This window comes from Furipterus horrens, unplaced genomic scaffold (genome assembly GCF_987537825.1).
Source record: "Furipterus horrens unplaced genomic scaffold, mFurHor1.1.pri manual_scaffold_2, whole genome shotgun sequence".
In the NCBI taxonomy this organism is placed as follows: domain Eukaryota; kingdom Metazoa; phylum Chordata; class Mammalia; order Chiroptera; family Furipteridae; genus Furipterus; species Furipterus horrens.
In genome coordinates this window covers 150,331,460-150,351,443 of record NW_028327172.1, presented here as the reverse complement: position 1 = coordinate 150,351,443, position 19,984 = coordinate 150,331,460, and the positions used below count along the sequence as shown (strand labels likewise).

Genomic DNA, 19,984 nt, shown 5'->3' with positions numbered 1-19,984 from the left:
TCGTCTCCCACTCCTCCTCCAGGCTTCCGCCCATAAATTGGTACAGCGGAATCTCATTTCCTTTGGTGTCCTAGACCTCTCTTTTCACTGTGATTATAAAAACATTTATTAGAGAATAATGTATTCCTCAGGCACATTAATGTAGTCCAGATTCTGTTTGTATAATGTGGACAGACAGATGTGCAGTATTTTGTGTTACTTTTAGATGAGCAATGCTGTTTACACAGAATTTTTCCAAGACCACCCAACTCCGTTCATATGTTGCCTTCAGCTACTTCCAAGCCCTGGCCTCCAGAGGAAAAGAGAAAACTTAATAACTCAGAGCCCCACCCAGTTGTGAAGACATGACTTAATATGCAAGGAATCTGCAAGCCTGCACTGCCAATCAACATGCCTACATCAAATAAACCATCTTTTCTTATTCTGAAATATATAAGGTGGTTCTAGAAGCATTCTACCCTGTGGTCTCCTTACCTATTACTCATGTCTCTTTAGATATCGGGAGAAGGTTAAGCAAAGACTAGATCTAAAAAAGAACAGTAGAAGGTGAAACATTTGATACTTGGCCCTCCTCAAGTCTTCTATTTCTGTATTATTTCACATAAATTGCCTTTCCCCTAGCTCTGTACTGTGCCTAATAATTTTGCTAATAATTTTTGCACATAAAAAGTTTGCTTTATTTTTCATAGGGTTTGCCAACATTGGCAATTTGTTCGCTCTTCACGTGAACTCTGAAAATCAAGTAAAGCAGTTAGTACTAGCTCCATTTTCCGGAGGATGTCAATGACAAATCAGGCCAGTCAGTCAAGGTGTCTCAGTGAGTAATCAGTTAAGGCAATTATAATGGCTGATCATAATCATTACTTTTTTTCTTGTATGATCACGTTTAATCTGAAAACTATTACCTATTTTCAAATTTGGTTGTTTTGAATTGCATAGGCATACCATTATAGATGTATAATAAGTATATTATGTTGCTACTTAAGTTTACCAAGATGTTAAAGGTACACCGATGCCTATTATTTCTAAGCCCTATTTGGATTTTAGTCAGTGATTTGCATAGAAAATGTGAACCAGGAAATAATATTCTAGGTTTCTTCTGTAAATACTGATAAATTTTAGTTAGATCAATAAGTAGGAGTTACTCACATAGCCAAAATAAAGTGAAGTAGAGCTTGATAGAGTGGAAAAATCATTTGCATAAAAGTTAAGACAGCTGGTGCTATGCTTGGCTCTGTCATTAATTTTCTTGCATGTCCTCCCCCCTCCCTTATATGAATAATAAGAGAGGAAAATTGAATTCAGCAAATATTTATCAGGGGCCTACTGTGGGCAAAGCATTTTAAAAATGACATTTAATTTAAACCTCAAAATTCTAACAGGTAATCATTATTGTCCCATTTTATAAAAGAGGGACCATTATCAGGGAGCATAAAGATGGGGCAAGGCAGCCCCTTTCCTTAACACACCACATTCCTTTCTGCAACCTAGGCCCGGCTCAGTGTTGGAGATCCTATAAAGATGCATGAAACAGTTCCTATCCTCAGGTGGATTTCAAAATAGCAGAAGTGAACAGATTCAGAGGTAATGGGTGAGGAATAGCCAGGATTACAAGGAAGAAACAGGTGTTGCATGAGCTGGTGCTAAATGCGAAGGAAGCACATTGGCAGAAGATCAGTTCCAGCTAGCGGTGGAGGAGGAGGTGAGCATCAGGTGATGATTTATCATGAAAGTCGACTTTCATTGGTATATCTAAAGAAATTTATGATTTTGAGAGGCATGGATATAGCAGAAAGACATTCTGGGTGGAGGAAGCACTGTAAGACACAAAGGTGATAAAAAGCAGGGTGTGCTCTGGACTCAGCCAGTAGGTTGGCTAAGGTGGAACACAGACCCTGGCAACTCTGAGTGTGGCCTATGGGACCTGCTCCATCACCATTGCCTGGGAGCTTATTAGAAATGCGGGCTCTCAGGCCTCACCCCACACAAGATCACACTGCACAGGTGATTCACATGCACATTATGAAGCACCGGGGAAGACGGAATATAATAGCGGATCACACAGAAAGGTAGATTCTGATCAGACTCAAGAGAGAAGCTGTTGAACATACGAGTAGGTGGAGGCTTCGGAGCAAGACAGAGGGTTAATCTCTGCTCAACCTTCAGCTCTATCACTTTGCAGCTGTGGGGCCTGGAGCGATAACAGCACCTGTTACCTCACAGGATTTCTTTTTTTAATGATCTTTATTTTTTAGAGAAGTTTTAGGTTCACAGCAAAATTGTCCCCACATACCCACCACCTCCCCCACTATCAAATTTTGACCCTGGGTAGTACCATTGATGAACCTACTTTGGTATATCATGATCACCCAACGTCCATAGTTTATATTAGGGTTCACTCTTGTTACACATTGCATGAGTTGGAACAATGTATAATGACATGTATCCATCACTGCGTTCTCATAGAATAGTTTCACTGCCCTAGAAATCATCTGTGCTTCACTTATTCATCCTTTCTTCCCCCAATCCTGGGCAGCCACTGATCTTTTTACTGTCTCCATAGTTTTGCCTTTTTCAGAATGTCATACAGTTGGAGCCTTTTCAGATTGACTTCTTTTACTTAGTAATATGCATTTAAGGTTCCTCCATGTCCTTTCATTGCCTGATACCTCATTTCTTTTTCATACAGAGTGATATTCCACTGTCTGTATGTATCACAGTTTTTTATCCATTCACGTACTGAAGGACATCTCGGTTTCTTCCAAGATTTGGCAATTATGCATGAAACTGCTGTGAACAACAATGTGCAAGTTGTTTTAGGGACCTAGCTTTTCAGTTCATTGGGGAGATGCCAAAAAGCATGATTGCTAGATCATACCTCATAGAATTTTGTTAGGATTCCTGTAAGTAATGTGCTTAGTTAACATCATACCTGCCACTTAGTGAGTGCTCAATAAATGGTTCTTAGAGTCAGACTTGCCCCTAATATTCAAGGGGCTCTGGGCAAGAGTACAAATGAAGATCTACAACCATAAGACTAAATAGTTAACTTTATACTTTAAATATTAACTTGAAAACTTTATAGCTTTGTCCATGGCCAGCTCATGTTTGTACCCAGATTACCTGAGCTGCAGACTGGAGGAGCTGTGCTCATCCCTGCAGCCTACAAGCCTGAGCAGAGCCCTGTGTCTGCGGGGCAGGGCAGGGCCCATGCTGGGCCCAGAACCAGCTCCCGGGGGGGTGGCTGAGCCTGCCTGAACCACACATCAGACCGACCTAGTTAAGGTCTTCAGGGGACTGGGGCAGCTAGGTTTTTCTCCAGGCATAGCTTTCCGAGTCAGATGCCTCCTTCTAACTCAAACCGTACCTTCTGAACTGAGAGACAGGAGGGAGCACAAGAGTTATCTGGAGAGTTCGGTCTCTTATTCACCTGCTTGAGTGATTTAGGGTGGCCAGCTTGAAAATGATCAGCCACTCTTTAGTATCCCAAGGTAACTCTGTACTTTTCTCCTACACCTTCCCACCACAAACTTAGCCCTGCAAGGGGGGTGGGGAGCAGGGGCAAGGCCCAGTTCAGCATACATGTGCTTGTTGTCTAATTCCCATTAACTCAAACTGTTACAGAACCTTCCAGAAAACTTCCGTATAAGAAAGAAAAAAATAGCAAATGTCTTTGTGTTTCAGTATCTGTGATATTCAGGGTAACTCAGGCCTGGCTGTCAGGATGGTCCTGCCCATTGCAATGACAAAACTGGACTTTATTTTGAGGGCATTGGAATCTTCTAGAATATTGTGAGCTGAGAAGTGACACAAGATAACAGAACTTTTTGGACCCAGAGTAGTTGGGTGGGAATGAAATTAGATCCAGTCTGGTGCCACAAAGCAGTGTATGAGATGTCCCCAGTGTGGGACCCTCCTCTGGCCCTTCCTCCCATCCCATCCCCTTACAACCTTTAAAAAGGCTCAGTAGAACTGGTTTAAGATATCATTACTGTTGAATAACAGTTTTTATTTGGTTATTTTTTGGAAGTTATAGATCTTTCCTAGGCTTTTCAGGGGGGGAAATGTGTGGAGAAAATGGTCTTTCAAAAAAAAGTCACCACTGATACATGCTGGTGGTGGTACACATTTTCACACACAGATCGTACTGAATCTTCTGAAGCCATTCAGCTTGTTAATCTTTCTGACCCATAATTTAAAAACATAATTTAAACCAAAACAAGTGTACCAATGTTCAAAACAGAAGGATATCCTGCTTTGAGGTTGCAAACAGAGTTCATGTAAAGCAAAGTCACTGAAACTGTTTTTAAACTGAGTTTCCTCTTTACTGAGGTTTGTTACAACTAAGTTGAAGTAAAGTTCTATTTTATTCACACACACACACACGCACACACACACACACACCTTTTTTTTATGACCCTGCATTATTCCTACCAGCCTGTAGCTTCTTCATATGATTGTGGTCTCTTATTCTGACCCACATCACTTTATATCTCATAAGAAAAGTGCCTTTCTCTGTTGGGTGGGGGTTACTCTTAGCTAACCAATACCCCTTTGGGGTACTGGGTGGAGCAGAATACCAATTACAATAGAGTAATAAATCATTGTCAATAAACAGAAAGCCATGTTGTCTTTGAATAAAGTCACATCATGTTTGTGAAATTAGACACACCAAATATAGGAAATGCAAAATGTATGTGTACTTTCAAATGACCTAAATTATACATGCTAATATATATTTTTTCAGGTTAAAATGCTAGTTTGGATTTAAAATGTACCCTTTACTAATCATGAAATGAATTCTTAATATTAAAGTATCTCAATAATTAACTTTTTAAAATATATATGCTTTATTGATTATGCTGTTACAGTTGTCCCAATTTATTTTCCCTCTGCTCCCCTCCACCCAGTGAACCCCTCCTTACAGTTGTCCTTGCCCCCTTATTCCATGCCCACTGGTTGTGCATATAGTTCTTCTCAACATCTTTCTGTCTACTCCACTCCCGCCTACTATGCTTCTTAATTCCTGTACCACCTCCCTCCCTTTCCCCCTTTTCCCCTCCCTGTTCATCTCACCCCAAAATGTTCCCCATATCTATAATTCTTTTCCCACTCTTGTTGCCTATTTAGTTTGCTTTTGTTTCGATTCCCTAGCTTCTGTTATTGGTTGTTGTGATACAGTTTTCATTTTAACGTTCATAGTTTTGATCCTCTTTCTCCTAAATAAGTCCCTTTAACATCTCATATAATAGTGGTTTGGATCTAATGATCTCCTTCAGTTTTACTTTATCCCGGAAGCACTTTCTCTGCTCTTGTATTCTTAATGACAACTTCATTGGATAGAGTAATCGTGGTTGTAGGTTTTTGATCTTCATTACTTTGAATATTTCTTGCCAGTCCCTTCTTGCCTGTAGAGTTTCTTTTGAGAAATCAGCTGATAGTCTTATTGGGACCTCTTTTATATAATTCTCTTCTTCTCTCCTGCTGCTTTTAAGATTCTCTCTTTATCCTTAATTTTTGACATTTTGATGATAATGTGTCTTTGCGTGGTTCTCCCTGGGTCCAGTTTTTTTGGAACTCTCTGTGCTTCCTGAACCTGTAAGTCTATTTCCTTCCCCAAGTTAGGGAAGTTCTGCTTCATTATTTTTTCACATAATTTTTCAATTTCTAGTTCTTCTTCTTCACCTTCTGGCAGCCCTGTGATTTGGATATTGTTCCACTTAGAGCTGTTCCATAGGTTTCTGAGCCTCTCCTCATTTTCCTCACTTTTCATTTCCTCTTTCTGCACTGGGTGACTATTCGTTCCTTCCCTACGTTCCGATCTGTTGATTTGATCCCTGGTTTTCTTGCCCTCACCACGAGTTTCGTATGTGTTTTTGTTCATTTCAGCCTTCATTCCTTCCCCATCTTGTTTAAGTTCTGCTGTTAGGTCTGTAAGCATTCATATAACCAAAGCTCTGAACTATGCCTCAGAAAGATTTCCTATCTGCTGCTTCCTTATATTAGATATTTGCTGTCTGGTCAACTGCATAACCAGGATCTCTACCATGAGCTGTGCCATCCTGACAGTTTTGTGTTTACCTTTGCTTCCTGGGTGGGGCTGTCACACCTCCTAGGCTATAGGGGGTGGAGCCCCATGCACTTGTCACAACTGGGCGACCCTTCTCACCATGCTGTGGCGTTTTCTGTGGGGGTGGGAGTCCAAGATGGATTCCTGCTGTTCACTCTCTGCTGAGAGACTGGGAGCCTCCTCCTCCATCCCCACGCCGTCCAGGCCTCATAGTCCAAGGCAATGGGGGTCTGCCTTCCCTGGTCCTGGAAACACAAGCTGATGGGTCTGGTCTGCAGCTGGGGGTGCTCTCCAGGTGCTTCTCGCCTCCCCTTAAATACAAGTGTCTGTGCTTACCACTGTCCCACCACCATCGCCACTGCTGCTGCTGCCAGCACAGCTTGACGTCTCTGCCCCAGCTTCACCCCTCCTACCTGTCTGGACGAGCACCACTTCTTTATAACTTCATACATTGGACTTCCATTTATTTTCTGGAACTTCTGGTTATTTCTGGTTTTGCAGTAGTTGTATTCCTTCTTAGTTGTGGAGGGAGATGGAGCGTGTCAGTCTAGGCCTCCATTTTGGCTGTAAGTCTCCAACTTTTATATTTTTAGTGTTCAGAATTCATGTGGATTCTTGAATCCAAGTGTTTTACAATGATGAGAAGGCTGTTTGGGAACTAAGATAATAAAATAATAATCATGAGAATAAAAAATATAGTTTGGGTGGAAATCACTCAGACATACAGAAGAAGGTCAGGTTTTTTAGTCTTCCCATCTGCTGAGTTACTCAAATCAGCTTCATTTATGTCCCTCTCACTTGAGTTTCATAGATATTTTTCATATGTGTTTGTTTATAATTTTTATTTGTTCTTTGTCTACCATTGGACATTAAGCTCCTTCAGGCTTCAGGACAGCTGGAGAAAGAACTTAAAGCAAGAAAAACTAAGTGCTAAGTATTAAAAATATAGCTAACATGGGTATTCAGATGCCTTAACATCTGACATCTCAGCAAACACTGGATGCCACAATGTGCCAGCCACTGGGAGTACAGTTAGGATGAAAATAAGGCTGCTATGCTGAGGGCTTTTCATTCCATTGGCAATCGCTGCATACACAAAGAGTTCCATTTGGCTGTGGTTTATTAACATGCAGATATACAGAGGGTTACGGGGATGCAGATGAAGTCCTGGGGAGTCCAGAAGAGCTTGATGATGCCTGAACTGAGTCTTGAAGAAAGTAAGAATTACCCTCTTGAAAACGGTGGAGAGGTGTGGCAGGAGCTACTGTGAGCTAAGACATAGAAGATAAAGCAGTGTGTCGTATGCCAGAACTCCCAGGGTCTCAGAGCAGCATAGGGGTGTTCATTGGCAATGGTGAGATGTGACATAAGTAATTTTTCATTAATAATATTTACCAAAATTCTCATATATTGACTTTTCCAGAAAATTAGCATGATATCTCAGTCAAGGTTATTTTGTTTACAGGTAGTATAAATCTATTTTAAATTAGCATCAACTAAAATGGTGGATTTATAGAAAGGAATTGGGGTATCTCATGATCCCCCAGGTAAAAATGCAGCCAGGCCTGGAAGAATACCAGGATTCTAACCATTGATTCTCATGTTCTGCCACAGGTCACGTGCTGCCATCATGTAAAGCAGTTTTAAGATAAACTCCTTGCTTTACTGACTGTAAATGGCTCCATGGAATAACCAACAGATCTGACAAGAGATAACAGGTTCAAAAGTAGGTCAGAGCATGATCTTCAGGTGGCTTCTGTCTGTTGAGGAAAAGGATGGAAACAGCAAAATGGAATGATGCAAAGTATACCCACCAAATGGCCCACTTTAAAGCTTTAGACACCACAGTACGGAAACTGGAGAGCCCCCCAAAAACACACAAACAAGGTTTTTTTAACCAAGCCTCTCACCGCAATAGAGCAGCAATGGCATTACATGAGTCCTTCTTAACCACATGCCTCATAGGCTGCAGTCAGCCTCAGTAAGCCCAACCACAGAGCACATGGCATACACGTGTTAGTAATGTGCTGACTGAGCTGAGCAATGAGTGTATCACAAGCCAATGTTAGTAAACTCAGGTAGATATGCAAGTTTCTCAAGACTAGAGGAAGATGGTGAGAAAACAAGGCCTGCTTTATGTTCTGGTCATTATTACATGCCAGGCACTTTTCTGAGTGCAGACTGTATATTCTTTTAGTCCTCCCAACAAGCCTATAAGTTGAAACTATTAATATACTCTCTTTAAAGATAAAGAAACTAAAGCACTGATAGGTGAAGTGACATCATCAATGTCCCACAGAAGGTCAGACTGTGACTAGAACCCAAGTCCCTGAGTGCAGGGGACACCAGCTGCCTGTTCACTTCTTATCAATAGCATCCTTTCTCACAACTCACCCCACAGAGGTTGTAAGAATGAGTTTGTGAACACAATCTCAGAAGCAAATGGATAATTAAATGAACAAGAAACCCAGAAGAAAGCGAGTCAATTTCAAAGGAAGAAAACGTCGTTTTCAAAGTTGTTTTGCCCCTACCATCTTCCTTTCAACCCAATCAATCTAACAGAAACAGGTGGAGCTGGTTTGGTTGAAGCAAAAAGCCACACCAGCTCTGGCTGCGCTTGCCCTCCACTTTGGCCCTGGGGCTCAGTTAAGAGTCATGTTGAAAACTGAGGATACTGGAATCAATTCACCTGCCCTCACTATCTGACTTGTTATCAAATATCAGGTAAAAAAAATTTTCAGCAGTTTGCAACATTTTAATTAGAAGCTCTCGAGATTGATCATTAAAACTTCTTATAATGAACTGGTATTGTTTTGCATTCCTATCCATTTTATATAATCTAGATGACCTTATCAGGCACAGGAGAATAGATGAGAGGAAGGATTGGGCTGAAAAGGTGGGACAGGGTGTAAAGTTAAGGCATCTGTGGAGGATGAGAATATTGAGAAAGCTTTGGCATGTGTAGATTTTAAAGCGGGTCATCTCTGACTCTGGAAATGGTAGCTGAGAGAGAGGTTCTTTTGTTTGTTTTCTCGACGTTTCCCCTTCCAGTTCCTCAGAAGGACAGGAATTCAGGATATTTATTCTTCCTCAGTTATGCTCTCTAAACATTATCTAAGCAGTCCAAATTCTCTGCATGAGGCATCACCACATCTGCTGGGCTATTTGGAGATTTTTGTTTTTTGTTTTTACCTGGAAATCAAATCACCAAACTTGCATAGTTTCAAAAAAAAATTTCTTGCAAGGATGCCTAGACTCAATGTCAGAGGTTTCCTTTGCTACTTAAATCCACACCACCTCCACCAGCACTTCTACCAAAATGTTGATTTCTCCTAGTCATTTCAACTCATGTATTTACTTCATTAGTAGAACCGAGACCCACTTTTTCTCTGTGTTACTCTCAAAGACATACTATGTGCTTCTTTCTTCTAGGAATATTGGGTATGGGGGGTTTCACCAGAATAAATGTGGAGACAGGCAATTCTAGGATTCAACTGGATTCCTTCACTTCCTAGCCACCTCTTTGGACAAGTAACTTAAACTCTCATTGCCTCAAATTCCTCATCTGTAAATTGGAGATTAAGTAATATCTATTCTGAGCTCTACTGAACCTTAGCAATACAGATAAATCCATTCATATGCAGACTATTTTAGACCATAGGAAAAAATGATAAAAAGAAGGTCCAAGATGGTGGAACAAGTGAAAGCCACACTCACCTCCTCCCATGACCACATCAAAATTACAACTAAATTATAGAATAATCAACCTGGAGAACCATCTGAAGACTAGCTGAACTGAAGTCCTATAACTAAGGGTATAAAAAAGAAGTTATACTGAGACTTATTGGAGGGGCAGAGATGCAAATGGCCGTCCATGCACCCACATGCAGCAGTTGAGACTCTGGAGGGATATCTCAGCTGCAAAGTTCCTCCTGGAAGAATGAGGAGTCTCAGCCCCACACTGGCTTCCCAGCCTAGAGCACCAGTGCCAAGAAAAGGAACCCACATGACATCAGACTGTGGAAATCAGTAGGGATTTTGTTTGTCCCCAGGAGACAGAAAGCTGCTCAAGACCCAGGTGTCCTCTTTAAGGGCCAACACACAACTCACTCTCAGACACTTACCCTGGGCTCCAGCGGAGGGACAGAAGCTCAGGGGGATGCCAGAGTCATACAAAGAGAGACTGAGTTGTGTGACTTCAGGGTAAGGGATAAAAGGAAAGCCTTCCAGTGTCCCTGTGTTGGTTCCTCCTACCACACACACGCAGGGACCATCTTTCCTGGGTTAAGCTCTCCCCCAATAGGCTGTAGCCTAATAACAGTGACTCCACCCTGAGGCCCCACACTAACTAGCTCGAGCATGGCTGAAAGTGGGGGCCATCCTCTCACTCTGCCTACAGGCTTCACTCATTCCTCTGTGGAGTCCTTCCCACACATGACATTAGCTTGGTGAACTACACTAGCTCCATCCTGATTACTCCCAGAGGTTCTGCCCTAATCTGCTCACACACTGCCAGAGGTTCTGTCAGTGGTGACTACTAGCCTGCTCCCACATTGCATTCCTTATTTTAAAAATCTCCAGGAATTCTGGTCAAGGTCTGGAATGCCAGACATACAGGAAGAAACTGAGTTGTCTGGCTTTAGGTCAAGGGCCATTCTCCCTCCGGGTTGCCTTTCCTGTGTTAAACTCTCAATCCACACAGCCAAATCTTAATCTGCTTTAGCCTGGTAGACTCTACCAGCCCCACCCTTATGACTCCCTGGGGCCCTGCCCCCACCACAATGGTGCAGGTGGGTGGTGGCTGGCCTTGGTATACCTTGAGACTTGCTAAGTGGTCTCAGACCCAGCACATGTGCTGAGTTCGAAACAGTATTAATCTGGTAAACACCACTCACCCCTACCTGGTGACACCCTGAGAACCAGCCACATGCAACTCACAGACAGCTAACCAGTAGGTGACAGCAGGTCTCAGTGCCTTGGGCCTTTTGCTGACCTGCCCCAGGACCAGTACTGGTGGCTGATGGCCTCAGTTCATCAGCCCCTCCCACATGCACCCAGGCCCAGCAGAGGCAACTATAAACCATGGATCACTTTGTAGCCCCTAAAAGGTTGCACAGAGCTGGTAACTGGCAGGGTCTGACATTGACCTACATTGGAGACACTCCCAAGAGACCCCAGAACAAACACAAGCAGAGACTTGCTTGAGACTACAACAGAGCACCACCCAATTAGCTTCACAAGTGGCACACCAAAAAAGAGGTCTCTGTAGGCACCCGATCCTGCTGGGGCAAATTCTGTTTCATGGGATCAGCCCTTGCATAACAGCTCATACACTGTTGTTGTGGCCAATCCTCACAGCCAGCCGTCCTGAGGGTCAACCCTGCTCAAAGATGTGCCAACAGCAGTCAAGACTCGACTACAACAGGAGTGCTCATGTAAGCCACACAAGGGACACTCCTGGAGCACCCAACCAGTGTGACTGAGGAGACTACATGACTGCCCCACAGGACACTTACTACATAAGGCCACCTTACCAAGACTGGGAGACATAGCAGATCTACCTAATACAGTAGTCCCTCTCTATCACGGTTCACTTATTGCGGCCTCAAGGTATCATGGGATTTTTTAAAATATTATATTTAGACTTCCAGCCAAGATGGAGGACTAGACAGACATGCTGTGTCTCCCTCCACAACTAAGAAAGAATACAACTACCTTAAAGCTAGAAACAACCAGAAGTTCCAGAAAATCAAACTGCATGGAAGTCCAGCAAACAAAGATATAAAGAAGAAATACTCATCCAGACAGGTTGGAGGGGCAGAGCCCCGGAGGAAAGGACGTGGTGTGGTGGCAGTAGCAGCGGTGGCAGCGGCGGCAGCAGTGGCAGGTTGGCAGAAAGTGCAGTCACACATTTTAAAAAGTCAGGAGGGACACCTGGGGAGCAATCCCAGCTCCTCACCGGACATCGCAGCTCACGGTCCCAACACTGGAGAAAATCAAGCCTCATTGCTTCTGACAGTGCAGACCAGTGGGGGTTGGGATGGAGGCAGAAACTGCCGGTCTCAGCAGAGTCCGCTTGTTTAAAGGGCCCCCACGGTCCTAGACATCCGCAGACCCACCCGCTCTGGGCGCAACAGCCAGGGCAGCAGCTAGAGGGGTACCAGTCTGGTGTGGAAGTGGGAGAGGTGCCTGTAAAAGGGGCGAGTGCTGGGAAGATGGCATTGTTCCCTCTCAGACCCCTCCCCCACACAGCACCACAACGTGGTGAAACAGGTCGCCCCGTACTGACGAATTCCTAAGGCTCCAACCCTTACAATGTAACAGGAGCGACAGCTCTACCTGGAATGTAGAGGCAAACAAACACAGGAACCTGTCAGAATGAGGAGACAGAGAAGTATGGCCCAAAAGGGGGAACGGATCAAGGTTCCAGTGGGAGAACTAAGCAACGAGGGGATAGCCAGCCTAACAAATGAGGAGACAGACAACCTAACAGATGAAGAATTCCAAACACTGGTGATAAAGATGCTCACAGGCTTGACAGATATGCTTGAGTATGGCAGACGCATAAGAGAAATGAAGGCTATGCTAAGTGAAACAAAGGAAAATCCACACAAAACCAATGGTAAAGGGAATGAAACTGGGGTTCAAATCAATGATTTGGAACATAAGGAAGAAAAAAACAGTCAACCAGTGCAGAATGAGGAAGCAAGAATTGAGAAAAATGAGGAAAAATTCCCAAATTTTGTGAAGGAGATGGACATACAGGTCCAGGAAGCACGGAGGGTCCCAGGCGAGCTGGACCCAGAGGGGACCACACCAGGACACATCATGACTGAGATGCCAAAGGTGCAGGGACTAAGAAGTATAATCAGTTGGTACAAAATAGACAGGGGGATGTTAAGAATAATATAGGAAAGGGTGAAGCCAAAGAACTTATATGTATGACCCATGGACATGAACTAAGGGGTGTGGGATTGCTGGAGGGAAGGGGGGTACTGGGCAGAGGGGAGCTAAGGGGGAAAAAATTGGAACTAGTGTAACAACATAATCAATAAAATGTACTTTAAAAAATAACTAAAAAATAAAAATAAAATTATTTATCATGGATTTTTTGCTGTATCGCTGTATTTTGCGTATTTTATACATATGTTGTTAAAGTTACGTAGGTTTAAGAGTGTAGAATATGTTTAAGAACATAAGTAGTGTTTATAGAAGTGTGGAAAAGGTTAATAAGGGAGTGGGGATGGTTAATAAGGGACTGGGAACAGTTTATAAGTGTGTGGGAAGGGTTTATAAAGCCTTAAAATATACATAAATACTAAAATAAATGTAAGGTTCCTACTTCGCAGATTTTCACCTGTTGTCGTGGGCGGGGAGGGGGGTCTAGGATGTAATACCCGCAATAAGTGAGGGAATACTGTACACAGAAACAAACACAGAGAGGCAGCCAAAATGGGGAGACAAAGAATCATGCCCCCAATGAAAGAACAGGAGACATCTCCAGAAAAAAAACTAAATAAAATGGAGGCAAGCAATCTGCCTGATGCAGAATTCAAACAACAATTATAAGGATGCTCAAGGAACTAAGTGATAACTTCAACAATAGAAAAGACAGAAACCATAAAAAAGAACCATTCATATATCAAGAATACAATAACTGCAATGAGCAATACACTAGAAGAAATCAACAGCAGATTAGATAAAGTAGAGGCTCAAATCAATAATTTAGAAAATACCCAAATGGACCAGCAAAAAGAAAAAAGAATTTTAAAAAACAAGGATAATATAAGGAACCTCTAGAACACTGGTTCTCAACCTTCCTAATGCCGTGACCCTTTAATACAGGTCCTCATGTTCTGGTGACCCCCAACCACAAAATTATTTTTGTTGCTACTTCATAACTATAACTTTGCTACTGTTATGAATCTTAATGTAAAAATCTGATATGCAGGATGTATTTTCATTGTTACAAGTTGAACATAATTAAAGCATAGTGATTAATCACAAAAACAATATGTAATTATATATGTGTTTTCTGATGGTCTTAGGCAACCCCTGTGAAAGGGTCATTTGACCCCCAAAGGGGTCACGACCAACAGGTTGAGAACCGCTGCTCTATAACAACACTTCGAATACAACATCATTCACATTATAGGAGTACCAGAAGGAGGAGAGAGAGAACAAGGTATTGAGAACCTATCTGAAGAAATAATGACTGAAAACATTTCTAATCTGGTGAAGGAAAAATACACACAAGTTCAGGAAGCACAGAGAATCTCATGTAAGATGAATCCAAAGAGTCCCACACCCAGACACATCATAATTAAAATGGTAATTGTTAAAAACAAAGAGAGAATTTTAAAAGAAGCAAGAGAAAGGCAGTTGGTTACCTACAAAGAAACTCTCATAAGACCATCAGCTGTTTTCTCAACAGCAGCTTTTCAGCTCAAAAGGAATTGGCATGAAACATTCAAAGTGATGAAAAGCAGGGACCTACAACCAAGACTGCTCTACTCAGAACATCTATCATTTAAAATTGAAAGAGACATGAAGAGCTTCCCAGACAAGAAAAAACTAAATGAGTTCATCACCACTGAAGCAGTATTATAAAAAATGTTAAAGGTACTTTTTTAAGAAGAAGAAGAAATAAAACATATGAGTATATCGTCGGCGGCGGCGGCGGCAGCCGTCCGTCTCGAGAGACAATGGTGTAGCTTCTTAAGAGTCTATCTGCACCGCCGAGAATGGCTGTGCAGTCCGACTCGGGAGTGACACGGTATCTGTCTCCTCCCATGTTGAATCGACATCTTGCGATGACGCTGGAGTGTCCTCTCCAGTGAAGCTGAAGCTACAGAGCCTGGGCAGGGTGATATGGAGGGTCTGCTGTTGCCCATGCAGCAGACCCCCCTTCTCTTCGCAGCTGAAGGGTCCAAGGGAAAGACGGAGTCAATACAGCTTGGCTTCAGGTGCGCTGCAGGAGTTGCCGGTGTTGACTACAACGTCGAACCGCCTTAGGGACTCCGGCTCCGGATTTTCTGTCGGGGTTTACTCCCTTAGCCTTTCCCCTGAAGAGGTATGCCGCAAGGCAGCGGAGGTTTTTTGGAGTCAGAGTTTTCCTTCTCTGATATGAGTATATATGAGTAATAAAATGGCAATAACTATGTACCTATCAATTACACTTTAAATGTAAATGGATTAAATGCTGCAATCAAAAGATATAGGGTCGCTGAATGGATAGGAAAACAAGACCCATATATATGCTGTCTACAAGAGACCCATTTCAAATGGAAAGACACACAGAACTAAATGGATAGAAAACGGTATCTCATGCAAATGGAAACCAAAAATGAAAAAAAGCTAGGGTAGCATACTTATATCAGAGAAAACGGACTAAAACAAGACTATAATAAGAGACAAGGAAGGATATTACATAATGATAAAGGGATCAATTCAACAAGAGAATATAGCCTTTGTAAACATTTATGTACCCAATATAGGTGCACCTAAGTATATTAAGAAAATATTGATGGGCATAAAGGGAGAGATTGACAGTAATAGGGTCATGGTAGGGGATTTAATGCCCCATTGATGTCACTAATAGGTCTTCCACATGGAAAATCAAAAAGGAAGCAGCAGACTTAAATGACACACTAGACCAGATGGATTTAATTGACATTTTTTTTTAGCATTTTACCCCAAAGCAGCAGAATATACATTCTTTTCTAGTGCAAATGGAACACATTTTCCATGATAAATCACATTAAGCTAAAAAACAAGTCTCAATAAATTTAATGAGAAAATCAGTTATAAGAAAGAAAAAACAAAAACACATGGAGGCTAAATAACATCTTACTAAACTATGGGTTAACAATGAAATCAAGGAGGAAATCAAAAGATGTCTTAAGACAAGTGAAAATGAAAACAGAACAACCCAAAATGTATGACACACAACAAAAGCAGTCCCTAAGAGGGAAATTTATAGCAATACAAGCCTGCCTCAAAAAACAAGAAAGATCTCACATAAACAATCTAACCATACCCATAAAGGAACTAAAAGAAGAATAACAAACAAAACTGTGGTACATTTACACAGTGGAATACTACACAGCAGAAAGAAAGAAGGAACTCCTATCTTTTGCGACAGCACGGATGGAACTGGAGAGTATTATGCTTAGTGAAATAAGCCAGGGGGTGAAAGACAAATACCATATGATCTCACTTATAAGAAGAACCTAATGAACAAAACAAACAAATGAGCAAAATAGAACCGAAGGCATGGAAGCAAGGAACACACTGACCATACCAGAAGATAGGGGGAGGGGGGGAAGGGGGGAAAGAAAGGAAAGGGTCTAGTCAAGGGACATGTATAAATGATCCATGGACATGGACAACAGGGTGGGGATTGACTTGGGAGTGGGGGTGGGCAGAGCTGAGGAGAGCAACAGGGGGGAAATTGGGACAATGTAAAAGAACAACAATTTAAAAAGGCAAAATAAATAAATAAATAAATAAATAAGAATAGCAAACAAAGCCCAAAGTGAGTAGAAGGAAGAAAATAATAATGATCAGACTATCAATAAATGGAATCGAGTCTAAAATAATAATACAAGAGATCAACGAAACCAAGAGCTGGTACTTTAAAAAGATAAACAAGAGTGATAACCAAGACTCATCTAGAAAAAGAGAGAAGACCCAAATAAATAAAATCAGGAATGAAAGAGAAGTGATGACTGACACCACAGGAATACAAAGGATTATGAGAAAATACTACAAACAATTATATGCCAACAAGATAAATTCCTAGAAACATACAATCTTCCAAGACTGAACCAAGAAGAAACAGAAAGTGAGAACAGACCAATCACAACCAACAAAATCAATTCAATAATCAAAAAATTCCCAACACAAAAAGTCCTGGAATGGATGGCTTCACCGGTGAATTTTACCAAACATTCAAAGAATTAACACCTATTCTCAAACTATTCCAAAAAAATTCAGGAGGAAGGAAGGCTCCTCAATTCATTTACAAGGCCAACATTATCATGATTCCAAAACCTGACAAAGACATTATTAAAAAAAAACAAACTATAGGCCAATATTCCTGATGAATAAAGAGGCAAAAATCCTCAACAAAATATTAGCAAACTGAATACAGCAATACATCAAAAAGTGCATACACCATGACCAAGTGCGATTTATTCGGGAATGCAAGTTTGATTCAATATCTTCATTCAATTAACTTGATATATCACATAAACAAAATGAAGGATAAAAATAATATTATCATTTCAATAGATGCAGAAAAAGCATTTGACAAAATCCAGCACCAATTTATAATAAAAATTCTCAGCAAAGTGGGAATTGAGGGAACATACCTCAACATAATAAAGGCCATATATAGCAAACCAACAGCTAACATACTCAACAGGGGAAAGCTGTGTTTTTTCCCTAAGATCAGAAACAAGACAGGGATGTCTGCTTTCACCACTCTTATTCAACATAGCACTGAAAGTTCTAGCCACAGTAATCAGAAAAGAATAGAGAGCCCAGAAATAAACTCATGTCTATATGGTCAATTAATATATGACAAAGGAGTCAAGACCATACATTACGGTAAAGAAAGTTTATTCAGTAAATGGTGTTAGCAAAATTAGATAGATATACGCAAAGAAATTGAAATCACCTTCTTATTCCATATACAAGAAAAAACTCAAAATGAATTAAAGACATACATGGCTTGAAATCATAAAAGCCTTAGAAGAAAAAATAGGCAGTAAACTCTTACATTTCTCTCAGCCGTATTTTTTTCCAATATATCTCCTCAGGCAAGGAGAAAAATAAACAAATATGACTACATCAAATTAAAAAGGTTTTGTACAGCAAAGGAAACCATCAACAAAATGAAAAGACAGCCTACTGAATGGAAGAAAATTTTTGCCAATGATATATCTGATAAGGGGTTAGTTTCCACAATTTATAAAGGACTCATACAACTCAACACCAAACCCCCACCCACAAACAATCCAGTTAAAAACAGACAGATTACCTTAATGCACACCTCTCCAAAGAGGACAGACTGATAATTACCGGAGTGGAGCAGGACAGTTTTGTGCTCTGGTTGAAAACATAGAAGGGGTGAAGTAGTTACAAAATAGTCATGGAGATATGAAGCTCAGCAGAGGGAATATCATCAATAATATTGTCACAGCTATGTATGGTTTCAGGTGGGTACCTGAGTCAGGGGGACCACTTTATAAGTTAAAATAATATTGAATGTCAACTATAATTAAAAAATAAAATTTGAAAAACAAAAATATATAAAGAACAACCCAACTCATTAGATGAGGCCACTATTACTTTGCTTTAAAACTATAGTCCAATCTTACTTACGGAAATAAGATGAACAATCTCAAAAAAATATTATCAAACCAAAACTAATGACATTACAGGCCAGTAGGGAAAAATTAAACAAGTCAATAAATGGTATGTGGACAGTTGACTATATACATACTTGGAAGATATAAGTTCCAGATGAATTAAGGACAAATCTAATATTAAAAACATGTTATAAATTTGGACTATGTAAAACCTTCTGAGATAGGACTCACTTGGCAACACACGACTGTGTGACTTAGAGCACATTATTTAGCTTTCTGATGTATTGTGTGTTTTTTGTTTTTAATCAATAGAATGAAGATGATAATAGAAGTATTGTGAAATATATTCTGATCTGACAAAGTATAAATCTCATTTGTTATATTAAACTTTGTGGTTCAATAGTTGTATCCAGTTCTGCATAATTCAGTCCTCTGGAGGTACTGAAATTTTATTTTTACTGCTGCTATTAAGAATATATTTGAGTCCAATATGCAGAAATTCTCCTTATGTTAACTCCTATATCACAGCACCTCTAGAAATGACAAGAAAATTTTCTCCTTTTACATTTTTGACAAGTTCTTGACCTGTTGACATGATTTCTTGTGGATATATAGTTATACATGCCTGTACAAAAACAGCAAAAAATCTGGGAATTCTGGATATTCTTTGATTTTCTCCTTTCAAGATCTGTTCCCATAAGAAGAAAATTATTGTTTTTTTTATCTAATTTAGTGGGCCACTTTTAAGCACTCTCCACTTATTTGCAGTAAAGAGTGAATGCTTCACCAAGCAGAAATGAAAGTATTTTAAGGTCATTTATTCTTTCTCTTGAGCAAAGAGATAAGACAAAACATCTTTCACTGGTAAAACTGTTATATTGGTTGTCTGGGTGTCTTTTCCCTTCCCAGATGACCAATTCTATGACAAACTAACTCTATGTCTAGATCAACACTCACTTTCAAGTGACAGAATCCAATTCAAACCAACCCAAGAAAATTCCTAAGGAAAGAAATTGCTTTCTGTAGGTGGAAAGTTCAGGGTTGTATATATCTTCAGGCATAGGTTTGCATGGTTAAGGCCTAGCCCCACCTGATCTGTACAGAACGAACTGCCCCCCAGAAAGAGGTGGGACCTTTTCGGCAGAAAAAGGGAGGAAAGCACTGAACTGGCAAAAGCAGCAGCTGTCCACAGCAGCGATGGAAGATGTGTCCTGATTCCACACGTTGTACACGTGGTGCCTACATTGTCATCTGCTCCCTTAGGTTATGTTTGCATCAAGGGGTTGCAACATCCCAGCCGTTTTGCTTGGTCACGGAGCCGATTGCCTGTAGGATATCTGCTTCAGTTGCTTGAATGTGTCTCCATAATGAGAATAGAAAACAACTTGCCTGCACTGTTTCCTGTTTGCCCCCATGTTATTCTATTGTGATATTTGCTAAGTAACAATCCATATTTTGTTTAGTGTGTGTGTGTGTGTGTAAGTTTAATCAGGACAGGACGATATACCACACATAAACATTGAGAAAGCAAATGCTC

At 40.9% G+C, this 19,984-nt stretch overlaps 1 protein-coding gene across 4 annotated transcripts in view; it reads left to right on the top strand.

The window, feature by feature from the left end:
- The window catches only part of PRTFDC1 (phosphoribosyl transferase domain containing 1), a 94,662-nt gene that overhangs the window by 50,673 nt on the left and 24,005 nt on the right, over positions 1 to 19,984 (top strand). The gene's annotated exons all lie outside the window — the stretch shown is intronic.